General features: G+C 35.7%; 1 protein-coding gene across 10 annotated transcripts in view; it reads left to right on the forward strand.

The window, feature by feature from the left end:
* Positions 1-22640, forward strand: part of LOC6043724 (protein spire) — a 340317-nt gene that overhangs the window by 196637 nt on the left and 121040 nt on the right. The gene's annotated exons all lie outside the window — the stretch shown is intronic.

Raw genomic sequence — 22640 nt, forward strand, 5'->3', positions numbered from 1 at the left:
TATTGTTCAGTTCTTATAAAAAAGAATTATTCAATGGATCAGAAATTTTAAAATAAAACTAATTTGATTTTATATTAATTTTAGAAGCATCTGGAAATAGATCTAGCTTAATGAAAATAAACTTTAAACAAAATTGAGATTTTTTACGTTTTTGTTTATCATGATCATTTTTGTTAATCATGTATCATTAAATATTTCAAATATGTTTCTGCAAGACGAATTGCTTAAATTCGTTTAATAGTATTAAATTAATACCTACTATTCAAGAAATTACAATTTGAAGTAAAATAATTATGGAGCACCGGTTAAATTTGAAAAAAAAAAATGAAGAATGCTTGTAGAGTGCTATTAATGTATCTAATAATCTAATCTAATCTCACACAAACGCAGCCAGTCCGATGAAAGCATGCTGGAAAGTCTTGTGATTAGATTACGCCCCAAGCACTTTTCTTGTCATTATTAATAATTGTAGTACATCCGAGAACACCCGAAAATGTATTACAAAAATTAAAGCGGCCAGCCCTACTGCGTTGTGTTTACCGCAGAGAGGATTCTGAGAACGGATCACATTTCACAGAATCTACAGGGGAGGAAGGATGCGTGGACATACCGTACCAAACGCTCCAATGTCATGTTTCATGTGTGTTATATAGTAGTTATTTATGTTCAGGTAAATAAAATATATAGCTAATATATCAATAGCAGTTTTACAAATTACCTTGATTTTGATTTTTCCTGAAAAAGAATGTTGATTAAAAGAAAAAGTAGAAGGGAAACGAAGGAAGAGTCATTAAATACTTGATCGTAAGCGGTAAATTTAAAGACCAGTTAAATATTTTTTGAAATTAGCTAAACCTTATCTTGAAATAAATCGCATTAAGTAAAAAATAACTTGTTCTGAACTTTGATTGATTTTGAAAGAAATATTTACGAAGTAATCGCAATGCAAAGAAAAAATGTCGAGGAAATAGGGAAGCAAATATAAATTATTGCAACAAAATATAAAACATTAATCCGGCAGCACTGTCGACTCCCGCGTCACTCCCAACAGCATTAACCGTCAGCAGTCTCCCCGTTGGCTTCTCTCTCAGGCAATCATTATCCCCGCTCGCAATGATTCCAATGATGACACAGCCGCTCTCGCTCTTGGAAGCGGGAGCGTGTCTGCCAACACCACACACGCGATCGCGAACACTATCAGGCCAGCAAGAGCGCACGAACACAACTACAGTTTTTCTCTCGGTTTTTCTCATCTCTTTCGTTTCCAAATCGAAGCAAACGACGCCGTTAAAATTGGCAAATCTTGTACAAAATCGTCGCAAAACCCGCATTTTCACGGTTCCCCGACCGATAACCGACCAAAACACGATCACCGTGACAATACTCGGAACATGGTCAATCGAAAGAACACGGACAATCCACAAAAATGAGAAAAAAACGCGAAAAATTTAACAAAAAACACGGACGTCAAGCAGAACGAACTGCTCCCGATGACGGCCACGAACGATACATCTTGTAGAGTGCTATTAATGTATCGTACATTTACTTAGAATCATGGTTTTTACGCTGTGAATAAAATTTCAGCCATTCAATTAAAAAACCAAAAAACCATGTGGCATAATAAAACCATAAAAAAATCATTTAAAAACTTCTTTGTATTGTTTCAGAGGTGCCAAAAAATATTTTTAAAACTTGTTCCAAATATTTAAAAAAAAATAGTTTTATTACAAGAAGTTAGATTTTTCAGGAAAAACTAAACTGCCGCTCCAATCTAGTCCGTCCCATATGTAAAAAGTGGATGCTGAGATAACGACGTGAGAAGGCCAAAAAATGTTGCACCATTTTTCACATTTCCAATCAATTTTTTTTTGCTAAATTTTTATACAGTTATTTCAATATTAGTTCAACAAATATTTCTAACATGAATTTGTTTCATAAAACTTAAAATTCAGAGATAAATTTGTGTTATTTTCATACTAGAACTGACTTGCCTTTATTATTCTATAAATAAAGGCAAGTCAGTCAATGATATCAAGGTAGGCTTGAACATTTTCACCAGAACTTAAACTGTCATTTCAAGGTTTGTTTGGGTAATTTCCAAGTAATTTTCACAAATAGTATAAAATTAAGCTATTTTATGTTTATTTCAGATTCATTTATTTATAGTAAAGTTTATAACTATGAAAAAGTAATCATAAACGAGACTGAAATACTACAGAGGCAAGAGATATTTGAAAGCGTGTCTCAACGTCTGGACCGTTGAAATTTAGTGATCCACAATCTACGTTTACCGGAAGTAGAACCTCTTCCAGAACTAGGACCAGGGCAATTCATTCAAGATTGAACAGAACTTATTTTATGGAATTATTACTCATAATGGTATGTAGTTTGTTTACTCGTGGTTGTCCCTTGCATGAAAAAAACACAAATGGTTTGCAATATTACGCATCAAAATTTATAAATATTCTTGCAAATATGAACTACTTATAATCATTACTCAAGTTCTGCGGGTTCATAGAAACTTAATCCTTGATATTTAAATGGTTCCACGTTCATTCAATCAATTCATGAGACATTTCTTTAGAAGGAACTGACTTGCCTTTATTTTGCATATGGGACAGCATGAAAGTGATTTTTATTTTGGAATTTTCAGAACAAACATCACTTTTTTATTAAATTGGCTCAAAGTACATGTAAAAACAATACTTTTGCTATGTTTATCTCAAAAATGACCAAAATACATATGGGACGGACTAGATTAGAGCGGCAGTAAAAAGCTTTACTATTTTGTTCAAGAGCTGAAACCAATATAATTTATTTGAAAAAATAAGATTTTTTTGGTTTATTATACGATTTGATCACATAAAATTAGATAAAAATACATTTAATTGTAGTTGTATGATTTTCTGCATGCAATAAAGCTATTAATTGATCTTCACATTTATTTTAACCATTAGAGTCGTGTTACATACAACTTTGATGCAAAATATTAATCAAACCCAAGATCATCATTGTTATCCGAGCATTCGTTGGTGAAGGTTGTCTGAATCAACATGACTCGTCGCGTCCCGGCGCAAAACGCCGGCAATATTGCCCTACCTGCGGCTCAAGCAGGCAAAAAAGTGGGAATTTCCAAAAGGAAGGTTGAGGCCTCAACTGATGGCCAAAAACCGGGAATTTCCAAAAGGAAGGTGCTTTTGGAAGTGACATCGAACAGCAAAAAGACGAAAAAGAGCGACGGTACTGTACCGATGGATGAGGAGGAGGAGAACTCTTCGTCGCACGAGGAGCAGCTATTGAAGAACAACAAGTTTGCTGGACTGCCTGACGAGGACCAGGTAGCGGAAGCAAAGGAGAATGAAGTGAAACAGCGAAAGGAGAAACTGCCTCCTTTTATGTGCGGCAATCAGCAGCAACGATCGACTTTCGAGCGGGGCTGGTTGAACTCATCAAGTCTGGGAAAGTCCTAGGCAACATTCGTCTGTGTCAGGACGGATTTAAGGTGCTGGTGCAATCCAGGCAGCACTATCAACTGGTCAAGGATTACTTGACCGAAAACGAGGCGGAGTACTTTACCCATGATGTCGTCATGGATAAGCCGTTCAAAATCGTCGTCAGAGGTCTGTACGACATGCCAGTGGAGGAATTAGCTGCCGAGCTAAAAGTTTTGAAACTGGATGTGTTGGCCGTGCACAAAATGAGCCGACGCAACAAAGACATCAAGTACCGTGACCAGCTCTACCTGCTGCATTTGGCTAAGGGATCGACGACGCTTCCTGAGCTGAAGGCAATTCGAGCGGTTTTCAACATTATCGTGTCGTGGGAGCGATACCGACCAGTGCATCGTGACGTCACACAATGCTTCAACTGCCTGGGCTTCGGGCACGGAGGTAAGAACTGCCACCTGAAGCGTCGTTGCGCCAAATGTGGTACCGATGCGCACATCACATCCCAGTGCATCCAAGATTCGCTGGTGAAGTGCCTCAACTGCAACGGTGAGCATTCGTCAACCGACCGAAAGTGCCCCAAGAGAGCTGAGTTCGTGAAAATTCGGCAGCAAGCATCGACGAAGAATCAGCCTCAGCGTCGTAGAACTCCTCCAGCCCTGGTGGAGCAAAATTTTCCACCTCTTCAACCGCGACGCCAGGTCCCGAACTTGGCACCGTTGCCGTTGGATCCCAGGAAGAGAGCTGAGATGAATCATCCACGGCCGGGTTCCAGCCAGGAGCCGAGACCGCCACCACCGGGCTTCAGCCAGGAGCCAAGACCAACCCAAGAACCAGCAGTTGAGGAAAATGGTAATGATCTTTACACCTCAACCGAACTCCTCAATATTTTCAAACAGATGTCCGCTGCACTGCGTGGATGCAAAACCAAGACCCAGCAGATTGAAGTGCTGACCTCGTTCGTCATCCAGTATGGATCGTAGGTCCCTCAAGCTGCTGAATTGGAACGCTTGCTCCATTAGGAGGAAGAACTTAGAGCTGGTGGATTTTCTTCGCGAGAAGGAGATCGACGTAGCTGCCATCACGGAAACTCATCTGAAGCCCGGTGAAAAAGTTTATCTGCAAAACTACAAGATCGCGACGCAGCTCGATAGGACCACCTCTGGAGGAGGAGGTGTGCTTGTCGCTGTTCATCGTGATCTCAAGCCACGCCGGCTGCCACACTTCAAGCTGGACATCATCGAGGCCGTTGGGGTGGAAATTCCCACTTCGGTTGGCCCAGTACTCTTCATTGCTGCATACTGCCCACGTCAGGTGAATTCCAGAGATGGTTCAGCAGCAAAACTGAAGAGCGATATCCAGAAGCTGACACGGCGGAGCGCAAAGTACATCATCGCTGGTGACCTCAACGCGAAGCATGAAGTTTGGGGCAACAGCAGGAGGAATCGGAACGGAGTGATTCTGCACAACGATCTGCAAAACGGATACTACAACGTTGTGAGTCCGGATCGTCCAACGAGGGTGGCTCGGTCTGGGAATCACTCAATCATCGACTTCTTCATTACCAATATGGCTGAGAACGTGGCTCATCCTGAGGTGTTTGAAGAGTTGAGTTCTGATCACTATCCGGTGGTTGTGGAGGTTGGAGCTTCCGTTACTCCGCAGCGGCAACCAACCCGGAAAGATTACCACAACGTTGACTGGCAGCAGTTTCAGCAAGTGGTAGACAGCAACATCGACTATGATCAACACCCGGAAACTTCTGCTGATATTGATCGTTCGCTGGAGGTGATCCAGCAGGCTATCAACCAAGCAGAGGCTGCCAACGTTCGGGAGGTTCCTGTTAATTTTAAGGTAACTGATATTGACGTAGATACTAAACACTTGATTAGACTTAGGAATGTTTATAGGAGACAATATCAACGGACTGGGGACTATGACAAAAGATTTCAGTGAACAATTTGAACAAAATCATACAAGACCGACTTGACAATATCAGAAATCAAGAATTTTCAAAACATGTAAGCCAGCTTGGGAATTATTCAAAACCATTTTGGAAACTTTCAAAAGTTCTTAAAAACAAACCAAAGCCTATTCCTCCTCTTATTGTTGAGGATTCTCCTTTGATTACATCCGAGGAAAAGGCAAATGCACTTGGGCTTCATTTTGTTAGTTCACATAATCTTGGCGCTTCCATGACCAGCCGTAAAGAAACATCAGTTGCCAATAGTATTTCAACAATCAATGACTCTACCTTTGAATTTCCTGCAGATTCCCATGTTTCTGGTGAGGAAGTCAAAGTTGCAGTTAAACAAATGAAAAATATGAAAGCTCCAGGCTTTGATAACATTTTAATCTAGTGTTGAAAAAACAGAGTGATCAGTTCTTTCAACATCTAGCCAATATTTTCAATAAATGTTTGCAACTTGGTTACTTCCCCACCAATTGGAAACTGGGCAAAGTCATACCAATTTTGAAGCCTCAAAAGATCCAACATCGCCAACAAGTTATCGTCCCATTAGTCTTTTGAGTAGTCTGTCCAAACTCTTTGAGAAGGTCATCTATTCAAGGCTTTTGGATTTTACCAACGATAATAATATAATTTTGAATGAGCAGTTTGGCTTCCGAAAGGGGCATAATACTGCTCATCAGCTTACGAGAGTAACTAAAATCATCAAGCAGAACAAGCTTGAGTCTAAATCAACTGCTATGGCTTTGTTGGATGTTGAGAAGGCTTTTGACAATGTTTGGCATGATGGTTTGATACATAAACTGTATTTATACGGTTTTCCAATGTATCTTATCAAAATTATCCAGCACTATCTTTCGGAGAGATCGTTCAGGGTTTTTCTGAATGGGATTGCTTCTGGATTATTCAACATTGATGCTGGGGTTCCCAAAGAAGTATTCTTGGCCCACTTCTGTACAATATTTTTACATCTGATTTGCCTACTCTTCCTGGTAATGGTGTGTTGTCACTTTTTGCTGATGACACTGCCGTTATTTATAAGGGTAAAATAACCAGATATTTAGTTGGCCGTCTTCAGAAGGGTCTTGACGTTCTTTCCGAATACTTTGGCGACTGGAAAATTCGCATAAATGCAGCAAAACTCAAACCATCATTTTTCCACTTTCCAAATCGGCCAGATTTGCCCCAAAGGATGATGTTTTGATAAAATGAATGATGTTTCGATACCCTGGTCAAAGGAAGTTGTCTATTTAGGTCTCATACTTGACTCGAAACTATTGTTTCGGCAGCATGTAGATAAAATATTGAACAAGTGCAGCATTCTCATCAGGTGTTTGTATCCTTTAATTAACAGAAAATCAAAGCTATCTTTGAAAAATAAGCTAGCAGTTTACAAACAAATAATTTACCCCGTTATTGAGTATGCAGTACCTGTTTGGGAGTGTTGCGCTAGAACTCATAAATTGAAGCTCCAGCGTGTCCAAAACAAGGTACTCAAAATGGTTTTGAATGTTCCTGGCTGGACAAGATCAAGTGAGGTTCATGAATTAGCAGAAGTAAAAATGTTGGATCAGAAGATTCAAGAAAAATGTTTGAAATTCAGGGAAAAATGTGCTATATCTGAATACCCCTTGATTCAAGGATTGGTTTAGTTTATGGTAAGATTAAGTTAGTTTTAGGTTAGGTTATGTTTTCTTTAATTTTTTTTCCTCATTGTACTTAGTGTTACAAAAATGATAAATCATATACTTTTAAAGTTAAGAAAATGAACAGTGTTTAAATCACGAAAAGCAAACTAAAGCTGAAGAGCCACAGCTGACCACTTATTATGTAAACCAAATGTAATTATTATAAGAAAGATTCAATAAAGTATATTTAATTCAAAAAAAAAAAAACCCAAGATCATAAAAATTTTCAAAAAAATTAAAATTTCCCGGATATTGCCGGGATTTCCCGGGAATTTGGACGCTCTAGATGTTTCGAATATCCGAAGTTTGATCATCTTGAATTTTGAAATTCTAAATCAATATATCGTATTTTTTTTAACAGCGAAAAAAAATGGGTTTGTGATTTGATTATCCGAAGTTAAATTTCTCCAAAGCCTTCTCATAGTCGAGTCTGGACTGTATCATTTTATTTCAGCAAATTAATTTTCTCAAATATTACAAAAATAAAGATAGTAGAAGCGTTATCCAGCAGATGAAAAATCTGCCAAATTTCACAAAATATGTTGAGTCAGTGTTTATGTTGTATCTTGAACTAGTGTTCACTTTTTTAGTAACTTTCCTACACAGTAGTTTCCCGACGAGATTGCAAAAAACTTTTCTGCAATTCCGTCGGGAAACTACTAACTTTTCCTGTCATTCTCGAACGACGAAACACCTTATCCAAAAACAACATAATCGAATAGAAACACTTTTCAAAACAAATGCTGAAAGTTTTACTTCTCAGCACTTAAATGGATGCTGAAAAGTTGAACTTTTCAGCACTTGATTTGAAAAGTTATACTTTTCAACATTGTTTTGATTGTTTTGTTATTTTTTTTAATTTCCACAAAAGTTACACAAATTTCTAACAGTATGTTAAAACTACAGCCACATCTACATAGCACATTTCTCACATTATGTAATGTTTTCGCTTATTAGCCAAAATAATAACGGTAATTACCAAACACAAATCAAACAACGGTAAATTAAAAAAAAAACACCATAAACAAACACCGAACCTCCATCACAATTGTCCACACCTCATTAGGTTAACAAGATAATCCTATGTCTATGGTCGACAAAACCCAGCCGCAGCAAGGTGAAAATCGGATCACCTTTCGATAAGCCAATAATTGTGGCCTCAACTCGTTATATTTTTTGCACATTGCTTGATTAATTAGACTCTGTTTCGCAGCAATTTCCCTCATTTTTTTTCTCGCGAAATTCGGTTTTTATCGTACATATCGCTGCGTAGTGGCTCTCATTTGAGTGGCTATTGTTTCGAACAAATTTCAAAAAAAGTTGGTTGCAAAAAGTAGTGGCAAGGTGGTTTATCTTTTTTGTTTGATTTAGCGTTTTGTATCTTGTATAAACTTTTTTTTTGTGAAATATCTAGCTTTCATCGTTGTTCACCGTTACTCGTGGTCAATCGAAATTTGGGATTACATGTAGATTGTTGATTCAATTTACCGTTTTGTCAAATCTAACAAGATTATCTCGATGTCTAAATGTTTAGTTGACTTTTTTCCTAAATTTGAAAAAATAAGAATAGTTTCTACGCATTAAGGGTTAACTCCACAACTCACAGTAATGCTAACCTCCAATTTATACCAACTCAACACCCCAAAACCCGACTAACCTGGATGCTCAACCCATATTACGTGAGCTAAATTTTCCACCAAATTACACACTGGCCAAATTGCACCTGTTTTGTTATTAATTTTCTTGCCACCTATCATTTCACCTCAACCGAAGAATAGAACCAACCTAACCTATAAACTAAAGAGGAGGGCGTCTTTCTCCCCGAAAACAAAAACCGCACCATTCAGCTAGTCATTGTTATTTAGTTTTATTATTTTTATTTCCTTGCGTTAACAAGATCGCCCACCCAAAAATAATTGCTCGAACTACCGTGGCAAGTGCCAGTCTAAACGGCACTGTTTTTCTTTTTGTTTTTATTTTTATAGCAGCGTGATTCTTTTATTGTGGTTTTTATTTTGCACAAAACGTTACTTTAACTTGTGTTGGCAGGTTGTGTGTGTGTGTGCTGTGTGTAGTGTTTTTTTATGGGGTTTTATGGAGAAATATAACAGTTTCTATTGCACCGGGGTACGATGACAGCGAAAGGAAGGAAGTTTGCGTTTTTGTTCGTGAAATGGATTGTTTTTGGTTAGTTTAATTAATTAGACAGTCGTAATTCGTTTCATAGCCGCAAACGAATTGCATAAATCAGTAGATTGTGACTTGAAAGTAGCATTTAGTGTCACTTGAGTAAATTTATAGAAAAAAATCAATCTAATTCGAAAACTGTTACAAGCCAACAGTCACTATAACTAGTCTAATTTAAACACGTGACATGGTTCGTTATTTCTCAGCTCCCAGGTTATAAACTTGTCGCACGTGTAATTTTTCCCCTGTTTTGCCCGTGAGGTGTTTCATACACCTTTATAATTAATAATTGTCACTTTGCCTTAGAGATTGGTTTCTCCCCCGCGGTAAACACTAGATATAAAAAAAAAGTTCTCCACCATGGACTTATCACGACTACTCCCAGTCCAGCTACTGGAATTAGTTGCAGCTTTTTACTCTCTCTTTAGCTCTGTACCAGCTCTGGTTCTTAATTGACCCCAGTGGACTAATTGTCCTCTCCCTGCAAATAAATATAATTTTTATTTAAAAATTATTAAAGAAAATTGGAAAAGGAGAAAATGTGTAAAGCAAAACGTTTATTTTTCTTTGCATAATTTTTGATTGTTATTTTTGTTTTTTTTTTTCTGCTTTATTTACATGATCGATATTTTCCCCCACAAAATCACAAAAAGAAAGGTAACCATCCACAACAGTGGGCCAGTAGTAGCAAGGGTAGAGATCGCTAATTGCAGGGAGCAGCAGCAGCACATGAAGCGTAAAATATGCTAGTCATTACCCGTCGAGGGTAGGGTAGGTGAACTGAACCTGGCACCTCGGGGCACTTTACTGTGCTGGCTGGATTTGAGTGGAGAGAAAGAAAAGTACATTTCCTCCAGCCCCCACCTCCCCCATCTAAAGGTTTGATTTGAGGTCTCAAGGCCAATGAAATCAGGGAGTGCCCCGGGTTTCGGAATCCAATTTTTCGGTGGAAGGTGAGGCCGCGTTCAAGGTGATCGGTGGTTATGATCGGTGATAATCAGGGTAAATTGGTGATTTTTTTTCGACATGAAATTTATGTCGTTTTCTGCAAGGTTTTGTACGTACAATACGTAAATTTGGTATTTTTTTAAGTGAGTTTTACATTATTATTACAAAACATTTCAAAGAATTTGAAAAACCTTTCGTTTGTTGATATCAATTTTTTTAAGACATGATTCTTAATTGATTGCAGGACATTTTTTTTTTCATAGAACGACATTTCCTATAGAAACCGTTCCTGAAATTCCACTCCATTAAATCTTTTTGATCAAATATAAACTAAGGACATAATCGTGGTTGATTGTAAATATAGTTTGGAAAAAGTCTATTAATATCAGCCAACTTAAATATCATTTCGACCCGCCCGTGTGGATCAATCGGACCGCGCACTGGACCCACAATCGCTGGTTCGAATCCCGCGGCGGGCGCTCTAAAATTCTTTGTCTAAATATGGGTATTCGGCGCCGTCACTCCGTGCCATACTCTCGTACACTTAATAGCCCAGGACGGCGAAGTCCTTGTAGATAAAAAGGAAGACACTAGTGGTTGGTACTAGCAATGGTGGCCGACAGCTATAAAGTCAACTTCGTTTTTTGAATATCATTTCCTCAGCCTTTTCGTTCTTTTGTTTAATCAAAAATGTCTTAGAAAAAAACTGTTTTTATTTTATCAATAGCTCAATCTTTATCTTCAGCAATTTTTCTCCTTCTTTTGATTGAATCCAAGTTTCACAAAATGTTTTTCTTGGCAATTGTGCTTTCATAGAAATAATTTATTCGGAGTTAATATTGTCCAAGCAATGTTATTGAATAATTTGAATAGGTGAAACGTGTTAAAATTTAATGAAAATTAGGATAAATATTTGTTTAATGATAAACTACGGAACTTTTATTTTATAATGCACTCCTCTAATTTGGTTTAAAATCGATAGATAGTAACATTTATCCGATGAGGTTAACCGAGTTGGATAAATATGAAAAGTGCTGACAATGTCAAGTTTTACAACGAGTTGCATACAGCAGTTTTTTGCATTTCCGAAAAACATCCTTTGAATGAGATTTAAACCGTTCAAATCAAAATGATATTGAAAAGTATTACTTTTCGACACAAGGGTTAATAGTTCAATTTAAGTGCCGAAATAGTAGTTTATGCAACAAGTTGCAAAAAGTGGATTTTTACAGCACGAGTCGTACATTTATCCAACGAGGTTCACCGAGCTGGAAAAATACGAAGAGTTCTGAAAAAATCAAGTTTTGTTACGAGTTATAACAACATTTTTTGCAATTCCGAAAAACACCCATTGAGTGAAATTTTAAGTCAAATGTTCATGTATTTTGTCAATAAATCGTTTAAGAGCGAGTCCACGAACAAGGCATACCCCTTTGTATGGGACGTCGTTTGGACCTCACCATTCTGCCTGAAATTTTCAGGGGTTGTTTGTACATATAAAACTAGCATCTGGTAAAAATATGAGCACTCTAGGTCAACGGGAAGTGGGGCAAATCGGGACACAAAGTTTGGTGATTCAAAAACGTCAAAAATCTTAAAAAGGCTATAACTTAAGCAAAATTCAATTTAATTTCAAAATTCAAAATGCATCTGAAAGGGCTTAAAAAATGCAACAAAATGCAGAAAAGAGCATCCCAATTGGTTGAATCTGAAGGGAGTTATTGGCATTTTAGTGGAAAAATAGCATAATTTTCAAACTCAAATAAAAAAATGTTCCATCCAGATATCAACTCGCTTCGACCTGCAGCTTGTAGGGGACATCTGGGACTACCATCTGAGACTAAGAACGCTTTGGGCAAGGCAGTTTAACATATTAAATAAACACTTTTACTTTTAGTGAATTTTCGGGTTGTAAATTTTTGCTCGGAGGACCCTTAGATCAGGGGTGACCAAAGTATGGCCTTAGGAAACGCCAACCCGCGAAGTGATTTTTTGTGGCCCGTGGACCAATTTTGAAAGATTATGTAAATATATATATTTGACCCATCTGTAAATTGTTTTTTTTTGTTTAAAAAAATAGGTTTTGTTTAAGCTTTTTCCATGCTTTGATCCAAAAGTTTGAATGTGATTGAAATTTATTATTTCGTTAAAAATTTCTTTAAAGGTTTTTGGAAATGAATTATAAAACATTCAAAATTGACTAAAGTAGGAAATTGTTAATTTAGCAATAGAGCAGTTCTCTAGGATTTCGGTCATTCGATTTTTTTTGTATTTTTTAATCCGACTGAAACTTTTTTGGTGCCTTCGGTATGCCCAAAGAAGCCATTTTGCATCATTAGTTTGTCCATATAATTTTCCATACAAATTTGGCAGCTGTCCATACAAAAATGATGTATGAAAATTCAAAAATCTGTATCTTTTGAAGGAATTTTTGATCGATTTGGTGTCTTCGGCAAAGTTGTAGGTATGGATACGGACTACACTAGAAAAATAATACACGGTAAAAAAATTTGGTGATTTTTTATTTAACTTTTATCACTAAAACTTGATTTACAAAAAAACACTATTTTTAATTTTTTATTTTTTGATATGTTTTAGGACATAAAATGCCAACTTTTCAGAAATTTCAGGTTGTGCAAATCATTGACCGAGTTATGAATTTTTTAATCAATACTGATTTTTTCAAAAAATCGAAATTTTGGTCGTAAAAATTTTTCAACTTCATTTTTCGATGTAAAATTAAATTTGCAATCAAAAAATACTTTAGTGAAATTTTGATAAAGTGCACCGTTTTCAAGTTATAGCCATATTTAAGTGACTTTTTTGAAAATAGTCGCAGTTTTTCATTTTTTTAAATTAGTGCACATGTTTGCCCAGTTTTGAAAAAAATATTTTTGAAAAGCTGAGAAAATTCTCTATATTTTGCTTATTCGGACTTTGTTGATACGACCTTTAGTTGCTGAGATATTGCAATGCAAAGGTTTAAAAACAGGAAAATTGATGATTTCTAAGTCACACCCAAACAACCCACCATTTTCTATCGTCAATATCTTAGCAACTAATGGTCCGATTTTCAATGTTAATATATGAAACATTTGTGAAATTTTCCGATCTTTTCGAAAAAAATATTTTCAAAATTTTCAAATCAAGACTAACATTTCAAAAGGCCAAACATTCAATATTACGCCCTTTAAAATGTTAGTCTTGATTTGAAAATTTTGAAAATATTTTTTCGAAAAGATCGGAAAATTTCACAAATTCATATATTAACATTGAAAATCGGACCATTAGTTGCTGAGATTTGACGATAGAAAGGTGGGTTGTGGTGAAACTTAGAAAACATCAATTTTCCTGTTTTTACCTTTGCATTGCAATATCTCAGCAACAAGGTCGTATCAACAAAGTCCGGCAAATATAAAATTTTCTCAGCTCAAAATATTTTTTCAAAACTGGTGCAACATGTGCTATTTCAAAAAATAAAACTGCGACTATTTCAAAAATGCATCGCTGGCTACTAACGAAACGACACGACAAATTTCGACGAAATCGTGATTAAAGAATTCGCCAACTCGATTTGCACAACTATGATTACATTTAAAGCTCAAAAAAAAAAAAAAAAAGTGTTTTTTGTAAATCAAGTTTTAGTGATAAAGTAAATAAAAATCACCAAGCCCCATCCTGTTTGGGCCTTTTCGTCAAAACCCTTCAGCAGATTTTGAATTTTCATTTTTGTATGGACAGCTGCTTTGTATGTAGGACAAACTAATGATGCAAAATGCCTTCTTTGGGCATACCGAAGGCACCAAAAAAGTTTCAGTCGGATTAAAAAATACAAAAATTAAAATTGAGGAAAAAGACCGATTTCGTAGAGAATTGCTCAATAACAGGTATTCTATAGTTATTTAAAAGTTTTAACGGCTGAGCCTCAAATTTATTTGCACATAGAAAATTTTCATCTCGGGATTCAAACTCATGAAATTTGGATTGTGAATTTTATTTACTAAAATCTTATTCAGGCAGTCAAAAAATTATTTATATTTTATTGAAATCAGAGGAATACTTGTTGATAAATATTTTTGCAGTGATTCATCATTATAGTTGCACCATGTTAAAAACTAAAATTATAAAATTTTACAATGTTAGTGTTACATTGCCCATAATTGAAAATTTGGCTATTATGCCAAATCAAGTATTCCGAGAAAAACGCGTTTTAGTGTTTGTCACAAAATCTCTGTCAAGGCAATTTCCCATAAGAGTGGCATATTAGCCGTTTGGTTTTTTCGCATCGGCAGCCAAGTCTAAACACTATTTCAGTGAAATTCAAGTTCCAGAAGATGCGTTGGAACATCCTCTACCACCTGGTGCTAATATCTCGTTTTTGCCAAAAGTGAATATTAGCCGTTTTTTCAATGGTGGCAGTGTAACCCCTTCTAAAAATATCTTTTTTTATTTAAAATTAAAATTTCAGGGGAAATCTGTGCATTCAGTTCAATTCATTATATTTGTGAAATAACGATTGTCTTCAGCCAAAAAATGTTCATCCACCCTTTAATGTATTTGAGGCATGCAAATTGCAATGCAAATCTTATGGATATTTTGTTTTGGGTTATAATAAAATTTTAACCAATTAATTCGAAGCTTTTTTTAACAAAACTGCTGGAAAAACATAATTAATTGTCCTCGAAAATGTTAAATATACACGAACCTGAAGGAAAATTCGTAAAACGTGATTTAAATTTTCAAACAAACAATTTTAAATAAACATTTTTCACATTTGGCCAAGCTCATGTGAGCTCTAAATTTGGCCCGCCATTCGAGAACATTGAGCACCCCTGCCTTAGATCCCATTTTCTGGTGATTATTTAATCATATTCGTGTTCCTGAGACAATTTCACATAAGAAACATGCATAAAAATTGTTATTTTCATCAATTTTAACCATTTAAAAAATGAAAGTAAAAAAAATCTTCGATTCACATTTATTGAAAATCAAGTTCGTTTCCAAGGATACTAGATGACACCAAAAAAAAGGCAGAAAAAAAAAACAAAAAAACGTTGAAAAGTGTTACTTTTCGAAACAAGTGCTGAAAAATTGAAAAAATATTAATATTTAAATAACAAGCCAATGTTTCATTTGAATGGAAAAATTGTTTTAAAATGCATTTTACACTAGTATAGTTAATTTGCAATCATTAGTTTTAAAAAAATGTAAGATTTGACGATATGAATTTAATACCTTTTTCAGATAATAATTATCGAAAATTTTCAAAAATTCCGGAGATTTTTAAATCAACTCAGGCACGCTAAAAATGATCCTAAACGCAGGAGAATGCATTTTAAATTGATTTCACTTCAATTCCCATTGAAATTTTTAAGTTATTTGATTTTGTTTTTTTTGCCCCCTGATTTTTCGGGCCAACGTTGAAGGGGGGGGGAGACAAAAACTTCAAATAAAATTTGTACCAGCCTTAGCGAAGGATGAAAAAATTTATGGTTTATGGTCTTATATTTGAAAAGTTACAGGTTACGGGACTACAATCATAATAGAGACAGAAGTTTTCAGAGCACTTAAAAGTTTGAAATTTGGAAAACGATGCCCTTTTTTGCTGTTCTGTGTATGGTCAATCCGAAACCAGTCAAAATATCCAAATATTGTGCAGTAACAAGGCTAAAACTGTCGTCCCAATTCGCACCATGAATCTCGATTTGCCACAGATGACGGTAAAAAAATGAAAAATAGTTTAAGATTTAGATCTTGGCTAAATAAAAATTTCGACGGTTTTGTTCGAACGCGAATCAGTTCAATACGGAGCGTCGGATCGAGGTGCTCTTTGTTGCGTCGGGTTCGTATAAGTCCACGGAAGGTTCTTATGCTATGGAAATGTTACGTAAAAATCAGATTGTATTGTTGATCAAATTTTGATCACAGGCTGGCTGAGTAGGCAAAAAATCAAAAAACGTCAACAAACGAAAAAAAGGCATAACGAAGTTTGTCGGGCAAGGCTTGTATATTCTAAATTAATGAACATTTAACATTTGAAAAGTTGAAATCAATTTTAAATGATAAATATTTAAACAAATGTTATAACCGAAATAAAAACGCATCGTAATATTTCAAACCAAGCTCAATTGCTTCCTCGACTCTCAAAAACAACCAACTAATTAACCATAAACATCGATTGAAATCTCCTTCCTCCCCCCGAAAAAAAAAACAACAGAAACACAACCATTGCCTCGTTCATTGTGTCATCGTAACCCAGTCTCGTTACACTCGAACTGTTTCATTCACATAACTGGGCGGCGTCTTTAGGCAGTTTTTTTCACACGCTCGATTCGGAATGCTTTTACTTTCCTTGGCCGGGTGGCGGCGCCCACCAAACCGGGGATCCGTAATCGTCTTCCAACCCAGTAACGAAAGAAAAAAAAGTGAAATATAAATTGTTGGCGGGGTATCGTCTTTTTTTCGGGGTACTTTTCAAACATTTTTCCCCGTTTGAAAAAAGGCCCCCGGACGCGATTACATCAACACCGTGGCCATCCAACAACAAACTAATTGGGTATTCCACCCGAAAAATGCTCACCCTAAACCGTATGGAAAAAAGTGACCATCTTCAGCATTTAGCTCGCAAATTATGTGTGTGGTTACCTAGTTTTTCGGGGTATGCGCACATATGAATAATGGGCCCGCAAACCTACATTCGGCTTCTAAATGGGCTCATTTGCTTAAAATTTTGGGGCGCATGGCTGCGTTTTAAATATTAGTTCATAATTTCACCTTGCGCCACAGCAGGTGACTCGAACAGTCAACGACGTGAACTGCATGGGTTTAAGCCCATTTGTGATGACGTTCAATGGCAAAGACAGAAAAAAGGTGAATTTTAAATGCATCATAAACAAATAACTTATTTTAATGGCGCGCAGTAGCTATGAAGAAGTAATGGGCCTTGGCTGCTGTTTTGCTACTGTTTTGCGGCTAATTTTGGGCTATTGGTACAGTAAAATAGTTTGGTAGTTACGGTGGGTGGATTGCGGCAGTTTAAAGAAATACTGGTTTAAATACCTCCAAAATGTCAACCAAGTTTGTCTAATTTTGCCTTCCTCACTGAGGTAAGGCTGTAATCCTGCTCTAAAAATGAACTTTGAATCAAAACGTCGTAGACCCACCTTCATGTATACATATCGACTCAGAATCGAAAACTGAACAAATGTCTGTGTGTATGTGTGTGTGTATGTGTGTGTGTATGTATGTATGTGACCAACAAACTAGCTCATGTTTCTCGGCACTGGCTGAACCGATTTGACCCGAACTTGTTGCATTCGACTTGGTTTAAGGTCCCATAGATCGAGTTTTATACAGATTGAAGTTTTGATAAGTAGTTCAAAAGTTATGTATAAAAATGTGTTTTCACATATAACCGGATCTCACTTAAATGTATGTAAACTATGTCCGAGTCCATCATCCGACCCATCGTTGGTTAGGTTATCAAAAGACCTTTCCAACGAGCCTAAAACATTGAAGATCTGGCAACCCTGTCTCGAGATATGGCCACTTAAGTGATATTGATGTACTTTTTGGAAGCCGGATCTCACTTAAATGTATGTAAACTATGTCCGGGTCCACCATCCGACCCATCGTTGGTTATGTTATCAAAAGACCTTTCCAACGAGTCCAAAACATTGAAGATCTGGCAACCCTGTCTCGAGATATAGCCACTTAAGTGATATTGATGTACTTTTTGGAAGCCGGATCTCACTTAAATGTATGTAAACTTTGTCCGGGTCCACCATCCGACCCATCGTTGGTTATGTTATCAAAAGACCTTTCCAACGAGTCCAAAACATTGAAGATCTGGCAACCCTGTCTCGAGATATGGCCACTTAAGTGACATTTATGTACTTTTTGATACCGGATCTCACTTAAATGTATGTAAACTATGTCCGGATCCACCACCCGACCCATCGTTGGTTAGGTTATGAAAAGACCTTTCCAACGAGTTCAAAACATTGGAGATCTTGCATCCCTGTCTTGAGATATGTACACTTAAGTGATATTGATGTACTTTTTTACTCCGGATCTAAAAAAGAGATGAAATTTTTGTATCTGAAAGAGATGAAATTTCATATCAGCCATTGTTGGTAATAAGTGAGGAAGGCTCCAACCACATAAGTGGATTAAGTTAGTTTTTTTAAGTTGTTTCGTGACATTTGAAGATTTCCGCGAAATCCCGTGAAATTTATAAATTCTTTAAATCATTGCTTAGACATAACAACATAATAAATATTTCATCCTCGAAGACTTTTAAAGTAAATTTTATTAGTTTTCAATTAAAAAGCCATTTGAAGAATTGTAAGCAAAACATACATGAACATAAAATTGTTACAACTTTTACTGAGAAGTGAATACTACGAATACTTCAATGATGTTAACAAAAATCAGTCAAAATAAAAAAATATATTCTCGTAATAATCAAGTTATCACAAGAATGATCATTTGATTGCAGTTATTCTGATACCAAAAAGTTTATTTGTGTATTGACCGAACAAGTATTTTGTGACGAGTTTTTGAAAGATCGCACAGATTTTTTAAAATTAATTGATTTATTTTTAGGAATCAATTAAACGATTAAATGAATAGTAATTTTTATTCTTTAAAGAACAGATTTCTGCTGAGTTCTTTTTTATTTTCACGATATTTGTTTATTTGGGTGTATGTTTTTTTGGAAGTTAAAAAATCCACTTTTTTTGTTTGTGCTGTTCTGATTTTGGATAATAATTTGAAGATTTCGTTACAGATTACATTATTTTTGGTTTTTTGATTTTTATTTTAGTTTTTGAAAAGTGAGAAAAAATCCTCAAAAAATATCTTTACTACTTACATTATTTTACAAAACTTATTTTAATCACAGCATTGTTAAATCTTGCTTTGATATGTAATTCAATTAAATGTAAGGAAAAAAGCAAATTAGCGAAAACTATTTAGCTATATAAGCTGAGTATGAAAAAAACATTTCAATAACTGAGAATACGCCCTACATTTCGTTTAAAAATTTTTATAGATCCCATCCATGAAGCAATTGATTTCTTTTTTTGAAATTAAGAAAGTTTTTTTTGTGTCACGTTCAAATTTAGTGAAGATATTTTATTAGCTTATTGAAAAATATTATATAACGAAGCATAAAAAGTAGTTTCTGTAGTTTTTACATAACATTTCCAGGGATTTTTCAACATTTTTCACGATCCGCGAAATTTTCGTGAAATTTGGTGTTTTGAAATCAGTCCCCTTGAAATTTGCAATTTTTAAGCGTGAAAAATCACTAAGCCTAAGCATAACTATCAACACGGGTCTCCTACGAAAGGCCGAAATTTAAAAGGCAGAACTCTCATAATGCCGAATCTCATAAGGCAACCCGTGCCTAAAGAGGTGGAAACGCATGCCATTTAAAATTCTGATTCGTGAATTCAAAGTTCTTGTTGTAATTGAACTTTGTAAAATACTCGATTCGTCGAATTGAATTATCGATTCCTGTATAAAAAGTATTGTTTATATTTGTTTAACAATTCGGAATGTAAGTTCGGATATCCGGATAATTTTTTAAATATTTTTTTTTCTTAAATTATAAGTTATTTACAGTGTTAACCTATAAAATTATATTGTTGATTAAAATAAAGATTCAATTTTTTATGATGATTAAGAATCTTTCTACAACGTTATTCAACTGTTGGTATTTTGAAAAAAAAATATTTAAATCTTAATTATGTTGGAATACTTTTGTACATGAGATAGCATCACTTTAAACAAAAACTCTAGACATGTTCATTTGATAGTAAAAAAAAGTGATTTACTAACTCAACTTGACCAGCACAAATGTTTTTATTGAAAGACAAACCACATGCTGCATATATCTTTAAATCTACACGTCTAAACCACCCAACAAATATATCTATTACGAGTTCAACTTATTAACCATGCCCCCAACCGCTTCGACCAGAAGGGGTCAACACTCCAACCTTTGCAAGCCGCTACTACTCAAACACAACATGCTGACCAATGTCGAAACATCTCAATCTCGCAAGCCGTCTTTTTCCCTCTTCATTAAAACTGGAGCATGGGTTGACCTCTCCCCTCCGATACAGCAGCACGGTTCTGACCGGAGATGACCATTTCGACACATTGTTCGACGCATTCCAAGACTTCCTTCAAAACCGACTCAACTTGTAATTTGCGTCTTTTTTCTGCGCGCCCTCCACGCTAGCAGTGTGTTTCGAAACAAAAGACATCAACGACTGACAAACCGTCAGCCGGGCAGCAAGCGACGAACCCCTCGGTTTATTTTTCTTCGATTTCATATGCGAAGTCACAATGTGCATGCAGTCTTGTCTCGTTTGAGCCTCAAAGGGTCGAAATTAAGATCACGTGTATCGCTACGCGAATGCTATTTGGCAAGCTGTCCGATTTTGAGAAAGGGATTTTGCGACGACGACGACGACGTCGACGTTCAAAAGTTCAAGATCGAAGAATGATACACTTTCGATTTTTGCGGATTTTTATGGGCTGGCACAATTTGGCAGGGCATTGTCAGGGACCGCAATGTCGTGAAAAGAGCTCGTTAAATATTTTTTTCTGAATGTAAATGCATCCGGGCATGGTCGACCTTAAGATCAAAATTAGGTAACAATTTAAAAAAAAAATGAAACTCAAATCTGATTTAACCGTACAAAATGTTAGGATTTGTCTAAATAAACTTTTTAAACTCAAATTCAATTAATTCCTGCGAAACGAGCATGTGTTCATGGCAAGCAGCGCGCCACATGTCCTGTTCCAGGTTCGCACCGGCGATTGCGTAAACCAGGAACCTTTCCACCATTTATCAATCGTACAAAAACATTCCAAGTTTCAGGTGAAAGTGCGCCCTTTTTAGAGTGCCCCTCGAATTCCTGCGTGCAAAAAGGAACATTCATCAAGGCCCGGCTGCCGTCACTGGGGTGCAGTAATTAAAGGATTTCGCGTTGAAAAGTAACCATCAAAACACAAACGACCAATTTCTTATCCCCGGCTGACGGGGGAACAGGCTTTGACTCCTTTTCGGAAGGAGGACAGGCAACGTCTCGACGCGTATGGAACCAAAGGGAGGCAGAGGAAAAATGTTTATTTCACTTTCATTAATCTACTTACAATTCCCCATTTACGAGTGGGTCCTTATCGGAGTTGTTTTGGTTTCCTTGCATTTGTTTTGAGCGTGGTGGTTCAGCTTTTGAGCAGTTCTCTGAAAAAAAGTAAGGATAAAAATTATAAATTATACAGTCCAGACTCGATTATTCGGAGATTTGTATGGGACTTCAGATAATCGAATCATGAACAATACATTTTTTTTTCGTATTTTTTATTGTTTTCATGCTTTTAACATCAAATTTTAGATAAATTTAAATTCCCATTTTAGTTAAATTTGAATAATTGATTGCCTATTAAACTACAAAATGCATTTTTGCAATATTTCATCAACGCCATTTTGCCCACCATCTTGGATTTAAAATTTTTAAATCACTTTAGCGTAGTTTAGGTGTTATACCTCAGGTCAACAAGCAAAATAATGTGATAAAAAAAGGGTTCTTCGTGATTCGATTATCCGTAGTGAAATTTTTCCAAGGCCTTCGGATAATCGAGTCTAGAATGTGGCTCAATAAAGGTTCTGAAGATTTTGTTTCTGCTTTAAAATTGTATCAGAATATGGTGTTTTATTACAACATTTAACTATGTTTTGTGAAATTTCTATGAATCTCATTTGTATATTTTAAATATGGTATGAATAAAAAAACAAATTAATTTAAGATTGTTTTCAACATAAGATTCTTTTAAAGGTGTTTAATGTTATTTCACTGATGTTATATTTTCCCATTTCATGTCGAAAATGAAGAATCTCTCATAAAAAACAGATTCTCGAATGTTTTTGTTAAATTTTGCATTGTTATTGAATATATTATTGAGATTTTATAAGTCCCTTAGTGTACACTTATTCCATTTGACAAATTACCTTTTTAATGGAATTTCTTTTTGAATATTTTTTTTTTGCCTTAAGTTTATTTGGCAGTGTAGCCAATTTACATCAAGTGCTTACCTTTTAAATATTACCATTCAATTAAAAAAATGATAACATTATTTTACTTAAGTTTCTTTTATTGACATTCACTATCCGATCAAAAATCGCTTTTTTTTTATTTTCACAATTTAAAAATAAATGTTTTGCAAAAGCTCTAATGGTAACTCGCTTGTTCCCTTCTCATTAAGTCGTTTTGTTAATTGATATTTAAGTTAAATACGATTTTCATAAGCCGTGTGTAGATAGGCCAATATTAGGTGCCCGAAAGAAATAGAGGCCATTCCCTTGGTTGCTGAGATAACCAATGG

The sequence above is a fragment of the Culex quinquefasciatus genome, chromosome 2, assembly GCF_015732765.1.
Source record: "Culex quinquefasciatus strain JHB chromosome 2, VPISU_Cqui_1.0_pri_paternal, whole genome shotgun sequence".
NCBI classification, from domain to species: Eukaryota; Metazoa; Arthropoda; class Insecta; order Diptera; family Culicidae; genus Culex; species Culex quinquefasciatus.